Raw genomic sequence first — 7803 nt, 5'->3', positions numbered from 1 at the left:
CTTGCCCTTCTGGGCAGCTGTCGGCTTTTTCGGAGGCATGGCTGGAAACATAACAATTCGTTAGGGAGGAGTCATCCTGATAATACAGCTCTATCGGACGATCTAAGATAAGAAGGAAGGGTAGCATCCTAATGTCCTGTAGCCTCCTGTTTATAGATGTGGTGCACAACACACCGATAAACAGGACTCTACTAGACATGGTCTGTAGACACTCCGAGGACAAACCGCTCTGATACAACTTTTGTCATGACCCAACCCCGTAGGCCGCGACTAGTGTCTGTGCTGGACACCCGTACGTACCCAATAACCCAAACCAATATATAATCAGAGTATAAGGATATAGACGTCGAACGACGTTACTAACTATCACAGATAAACAGATATAGCGCGTGGAAGCCGATAAGGCTATCACAGAATATATCAACCCAAAACATATACACAACCCACATGTATGTCTACAGACCTCTACGAATAACAACAGACTCATAAGACGGGACAGGGCCCCGTCATACCCCAAAATAACATATACATGTACAATAGAAAAGTCTGTACCAAAATGTGGGCTCCGGACAAGAGAGCACTCCAAGACAGCAGAGTAAAATCCTAAGCGGGCGGGTCAGCAAATCGAGCGTCTGTACCTGCGTGGCATGAAACGCAGCCCCCGAAGAAAGGGGGTCAGTACGGAAAATGTACTGAATATGTAAAGCATGGAGTACGGAGAACAGAATCATAACCGGAACAAAAAATACAGAAAATGAGTGCAATGTCCATAATATCAGAATGCATACTTACAAAACATAAATAATGCATGCAAAAACATATGCCATATCCGGCCCCATTATGGGGCTCGGTGAACAGAACGTGGTCGCCACCCCGTCACTGGCGCCACAACACAGCATACTCCAGAATACGGAATAACTCCGTAACATATCATATCGTATCAGATGGCCGTATCATATCATATCATATCCGAATATATGTACATGGCACAGCATACTCCACAACCCATGTACATGTATACCTACCCCCTCACATCGAGGCACGGCGAATAATGCAGTGGAATACGCTTTATAACATATCCTGGCCTGGGTTCAGTGAAAGAAGCATTGAGGCATCCACGAGTGGAGTAGTGAGAAACTAAATGCAATATAAAACACAACACATTTACAAAGACTCGATGAGACATCTTAGATGACAGATCATAACAAAGAGATCGGACGGTAATCATAGTGCGTGTCTTTCGGAAGTCACAATGGGTCACGTCAAAATAATCTTCTTGGGATTATTTCCATGTTCCAGAATAGTTTATAAGACTCAATGGAATATTTAAAACAGTTGTCATTTTGTAGTTAGAAGAGTAGTTAAAACGTTTCCTTTAAATATTGCTTGAAAACAAATCAATAACACAATAGGAAAGGATTTGGAAATAGTGGGCCCACCTCGGGTCAACTGAGGTGGAGCACACAAATTACGTACATAAAGCTTTATGGAGCCACTTATGAAAGGTTTAGTGTAATCTGGTTCCATTTGGGGAAATTAAAGATGTTTAGGCAATTGTCTCAACAAGACACGAAGTACTTAATTCAATTCTATTCAATGAAAAAGGGTCAAATTCAAACTCGGATTTCTAGAAATAGAGTTGTCCCTGAGGCTCGTATCCAAACCTATTATGTCTAAGACATGCCAAAAGAAGGAAAGGTAAAGCTTTACATACCTTATTCGCTCCTTACGCTTCTCCGAACTCGATTCCCAAACTCTCCAAAATCTACAAAAGGTCACACATACCAAACATTAACTACAAGCCTTTAGGAATTCAATCTTAATTCACTACTTGTCTACAGAAATTTGGGCAGCACCTCCCCTATAACTTCAACATCCCCGAGAATTTAACTCGGCCAAAATACCAACAACAACACCCACAACAATACCAATAACATCAACAATCGATTTGAAACGCATTCTAGCATAAATGGTCTTCCTTTCTACATACTGCAACAACTTTCAATCCAGCTTCACACTTTTAAATCAATATCAACGTTTTCATATTCATCTACTAATTCAATGTCATTCAAATACAATTCGGAAGCATTTCATATCATTCTACAAAATATACCAAAAATTCCACCAAAACCATAATTCACCCGAAACCTCCAACCTTCGACATAAATATTCACAACATATTTTTATCTCCCAATTTCATTAACAACAATCATAATTTGCACCCTAACAATTCCATTTCCATAATTATATAAATTTACAATAAAATCACAAAACTTCCTACAACAACTTAACAACCAATTTTCAATGCCAATTTTGGCTAGTATCTTTCCATTTACACCACAAAGCCACAACAACACAATTAACATCATAAATAAAATTGGTTCATCCTTCTACACACACATATGCATTCGGCCATACACATATACCCCTATTTTCATGATTTTCATTCTTTTCCACACACTACAACATAGACAAAGCCTTCATAACATACAAAAAGGCTTTAAATCTTACCTTTTCTTTCCTAGCTTCTTCACTTGACCAAGGTGGTAAATCGACGAAACAAGCGACTTATCTTCCAAAATAACTACACCACGTGGATGAATTACATGGGCTTGGGTCCTTTGTTTTGGGCCATGGCCGACTACCCCAATGGTTGGGCCTCCTTTATTCTTTTTTTTTTAATTTCCAAGCCCAATTACTTCATGACTAATTTGTGACTCATAAAAATTATTTTCCTAATTTCCAATTTTGTCGTTAGTCTTTCCTAATATTTCCACATCCAAAATTCTCATGAGCAACTTACATATTAACAAGATCAAAATATGGCCTTGTCTTTGACTTATCACAATTATCTCAAATTTTCCGAATGTGCAAAATACGGGGTATAACACATTCCTTGCCCGCTTCCTACGCTAATCCGAACTTAAGTCTTTGGCTTCGCAAGATCTACAACAATATTAGTGTATACCAAATATTCGCTATAGATACTTAGCAGTTCAATCTTCAACCAACACTTTATTTATAGAAATTTCGGCCGCATTTCCCCTGTAAATACAACTATCCCCGAGAATTCAACTCGGCCAATCATCAACAACAAATCCGAGAATTCGACTCGGCCAAATTATCAACAACAATACCAACAGTCATTCTAACAATATCAACAATCAATTCAAAACGCATTCCAACGTTAACAACTTCTTTGTACAAACTTCGACGGCGTTTCATTTATGTTAAATTCGTAATTCCCCACATATTCAAGTACTAATCCGAGACCATTCAAACAATATTCAAGAACATTTCAAGCAATCCGCATAATATTCAAACAATCTAACTAATACTCCATTCCACCCGAAACTTCAACAAGAACAATAACAACAGATTTCCTCCTTTCAAATTCATGAACTACACCAACAATTCACATGCTAGCAACATTATTCTCCATAGATACAAGAAACTACATTCAAACTACATTGGCTTCTAAAACAACTCTCCAACACTTACAACTTCAACTAGAATCATCAAACTTTCATTATCAACATAGAATCCACAACAACAACAACCAAACACTAGATAAAATTGATTCATTCTCTTCTATACCACACAACAACCACACGGCCACAATACTATATATACACGGCCACAACATAACATTCATATTTTCATAAATTTCATCCATTTCTACATACTACAACATACACAACCATCCATAACATATAAAAAAGAAGATTGCATCTTACCTCTTCCACTTAACTCCTCACTTAGCTAGGATTTGTAGCTTGCAAGAATAGATGTTTTACTTGCTCCAATGACTACTTCACTTTGCTAGGGACCTTCCAATTGGTTGATTAGCTAGAAGAAAATATTTCTTTGGTCAAGGTTTTTGGGACTTCACTTCCACCTTGCCATGGCCGAATGGCCTTTTGGTTTTTGTCTCTCTATGTTTCTTGAAATTTCTAAGGGATAAGAGTGATCCATAAGTCATCTTTAGACTTATTTATTTTACATCCATGTAGGCCTTGGCCCACTTCATTTTAGACGGCCAAATGGCCCATTAATTCAAGCCCACTTTTTTTTTTTTTTTGTAATTCATGAAAATTTATTTTTGCTAATTCCAAATTTGCCCTTAGCCTTCCTCCATATTTTCTATGAGCCATCTTGCGAATTTTTCTTTTTGCTCCTAGCCTTTCTTAATATTTTCACTTCAAAAATTTTCATAAACAACTTGTGTGTTGAACAAGATCAAAATATAGCCTCGCCCTTAACTTCTCGCAATTATCTTGAAATATCCGAATGCACAAAATACGGGATATAACAAGCAGGTTATTACAGGAGGTTCGTTGAAGGTTTTTCCTCTATTTCGGCACCACTCACAAAGTTGACCCAGAAATTGGCAAAGTTTCAGTGGACAGATACTTGCGAACGTAGTTTCCAAGAGCTAAAGGGTAGATTGACTTCTTCCCCAGTTCTGACACTTCCAGAGGGATTGGAAGGATATGTCGTTTATTGCGATGCTTCAGGTTTCAGGCTAGGCTGTGTATTGATGCAATATGGCAAAGTGATTGAATATGCTTCAAGGCAATTACGAAAACATGAGTAGAAATACCCTACCCATGATTTAGAATTGGCCGCGGTGGTTCATGCATTAAAGATATGGAGACATTATTTATATGGTGTCCACGTAGATATCTATACAGATCATAAGAGTCTTCAATACATCTTCAAGCAGAAAGAGTTGAATTTGCGGCAACGACGATGGTTAGAATTGCTGAAGGACTATGATGTTGATATTTTATATCACCCCGGAAAGGCAAATGTTGTGGCTGATGCTCTTAGCCGTAGGTCTATGGGAAGTCTAAGTGATGTACGATCGGAGAGGAGAGAAATGACCCGTGAGCTCCAGCAGCTAGCCAGCCTAGGAGTCCGCGTAGTGGACTCAGATAGCAAGGGAACTACTATTCAAAATTTTGCAGTCTCGTCGCTAGTAGCAGAGGTGAAGGAGCGACAGTATGAGGATCCCATGCTAATGCAGTACAGAGATACACTCCCTCAGAAAGAGGAGTCATCATTTGACATTTCAGGATATGGAGTTCTCCGGTGTAGAGGAAGATTATGTGTTCCCGATGTAGAAAGTTTACGCCACCAGATTTTGAGAGAACCTCATTGTTCCCGTTATTCTGTTCACCCCAGAGCGACGAAGATGTATCATGACCTTAAGTATATATATTGGTGGAATGGGATGAAGAAAGATATAGCGGAGTTTGTAGCTCAATGTCCAAATTGTCAACAAGTGAAAATCGAGCACCAAAAGCCGGGTGGATTGTTGCAAGCTATAGAAATCCCAACTTGGAAGTGGGAAGTGATTAACATGGACTTCGTTTTAGGGTTACCTCGTTCACGACATAAGTATGATTCCATATGGGTGATTGTGGATAGACTCACCAAGTTAGCTCATTTCTTACCGGTTAGAATGACCTATGTGGCAGAAGATTATGCAAGGCTTTACCTTAAAGAGATAGGGAGACTCCATGGCGTTCCGGTATCTATTATCTCCGATAGAGGGACTCAGTTTACGGCAAAATTTTGGGAGTCTTTCCAAGAGGGTTTAGGGACTCGAGTCAGCCTTAGCACGACATTTCATCCACAGACCGATGGGCAAGCTGAACATACTATTCAGACTCTTGAGGACATGTTACGGGCATGCATGATAGATTTTGGAGGAAACTGGGATGACCATTTGCCACTCATTGAATTTGCTTACAACAACAGTTATCATTCTAGTATTCAAATGGCACCGTATGAAGCTCTATATGGGCGGAAGTGTAGATCTCTAATTGTGTGGTTCGAAGCAGGAGAGACTAAATTGATAGGGCCAGACTTGGTTCAGCAAGCTATAGATAAAGTTAAGCTCATACAAGATCGGTTGCTAGCGGCTCAAAGTCGTCAAAAGTCCTATGCGGATAATCGTCGAAGGGACTTAGAGTTCGAAGTGAAAGATTGGGTATTCTTGAAAGTGTCGCCAATAAAGGGCGTAATGAGATTTGGAAAAAAAGGGAAGCTTAGTCCCCGGTACATTGGGCCATATGAGATTGTGCGCAAAATAGGCAAAGTGGCCTATGAGTTAGACCTACCTCCGGAATTGGAGTCAATCCATTCAGTATTTCACGTCTCAATGCTTCGAAAATGTGTTGGAGATCCTACTAGGATCGTCCCAGTAAATGATGTGCAAGTAACAGAGAGATTGACTTATGAAGAAGTGCCCATTGTCGTATTAGACAGGCAAGTACGGAGGCTAAGAAACAAGGAGGTGGCCTCAGTTAAGGTTCTATGGAGAGATAGAAAACGAGAGGAAATGACGTGGGAAGCGGAAGAACGTATGCGGTCCAAATACCCACATTTATATCAGCCCTTGGAAGAAGTCCAAGATGAGACATCAAGATCCTAAGGTATGTATGCTTTCCTTTTATGCTTTTGGGTCGTGTGTGTCCAAACTTTGTATGCTATTGTGTTGTAGCCCTGTGTGGCATCGATATTATGGGTTGTTGTGGCAGGATTGTAATGCCATATTATAGGGGAAACTCTGGCGAAATTTTTATAGATTCCCCGAAGACTTTAACATTCGAGGACGAATGTTCTTAAGGGGGAAGAATGTTACACCTCGGAAAATTTCCCGTTGGAACGCAAGTAAATGAACTAGTGAGACGTGCGAGTGCACGATGTCCCATGAGTAAGAGACGACGTTTGATGACCTTAGGTGAGATTTCAAAGGTATCCGAGGCAAGACGAGAAAGTTGGCTAAGATAAGGCAAGGTATGAGGTGAGCAATGCATGCAAATGGATGTGGATGATTGGAATGAAAAGCCTAAGAAATATGAAAAGTTGCAGATTTGCAATCTGCCCAGTGGTCGTAAAGTGCAAATACTGACCGTAAAATGGTATACGGTCTGTAAACTAGCAGGTCGTAAATTGGCATGCAAGACTTCAACTTTCTGCCAGTCGAGGAAATGGTAAAATACGACCTGGAATACGGACCGTAAAGTGGTTTACGGCCCGTAAACCATGGTCGTAAATCACCATGGTTGCAGTCTGAGTTTCTGGTTCTGATATGGTTAAATACGCCCATGAAGGACGGTCCGTAAACTGGAGGACGGGTCGTAAACCATGTTTACAACCACTGTACACTTCAACACAGATTTTCAAGTTGTTAAATAAGGGGACCAAGGCTTAATTTATTTCACTTCAACATCACACCCCCTTCTCTCTAAAACATCTCTCTACATTTATTTCACAAGAGTTCAAAGATATTTAGTGATCAATAACATAAAAACAAGTGAATCAAGAGTAAGGAAACCATCAAGGATCATCCAAGGTCAAGAAATCCAAATGGAGGAAAACTAGGGTTTTGCTCAAAGTGGAGTATTATCAACTAAAGCTTGTTCCTACAACATCTAAGGTAAGATTCATGATATTTATATGATGTTTAATGTATTGAAGAGTTGAGATACGTGGATTGTAGAAAATATGGTAAAATGGGTCATGAATGATGAATAGTGACATTTTGAGAAATAGTTTGAATTGAATTATGATTGTTGTTGAGTTGCGATATAAATGTGTTATAAACGACGTTAAGATCATGGAATAGACATTGTATATGAGTGGACAAGGTCGAAGGTTATAACCATGAATATGGGTGAACTAGGAGTAAATTAAGGAATGTGGATAATGTGAATGACTAATAGCCATTGTTATGATATTAATGAAGGTAGAAACGCTAACGTTGGAAGGGAACACGCAAGTGTAGAATAG

This window comes from Lycium barbarum, chromosome 1, assembly GCF_019175385.1.
Source record: "Lycium barbarum isolate Lr01 chromosome 1, ASM1917538v2, whole genome shotgun sequence".
Classification (NCBI taxonomy): domain Eukaryota; kingdom Viridiplantae; phylum Streptophyta; class Magnoliopsida; order Solanales; family Solanaceae; genus Lycium; species Lycium barbarum.
This window is presented reverse-complemented; position numbering follows the sequence as displayed.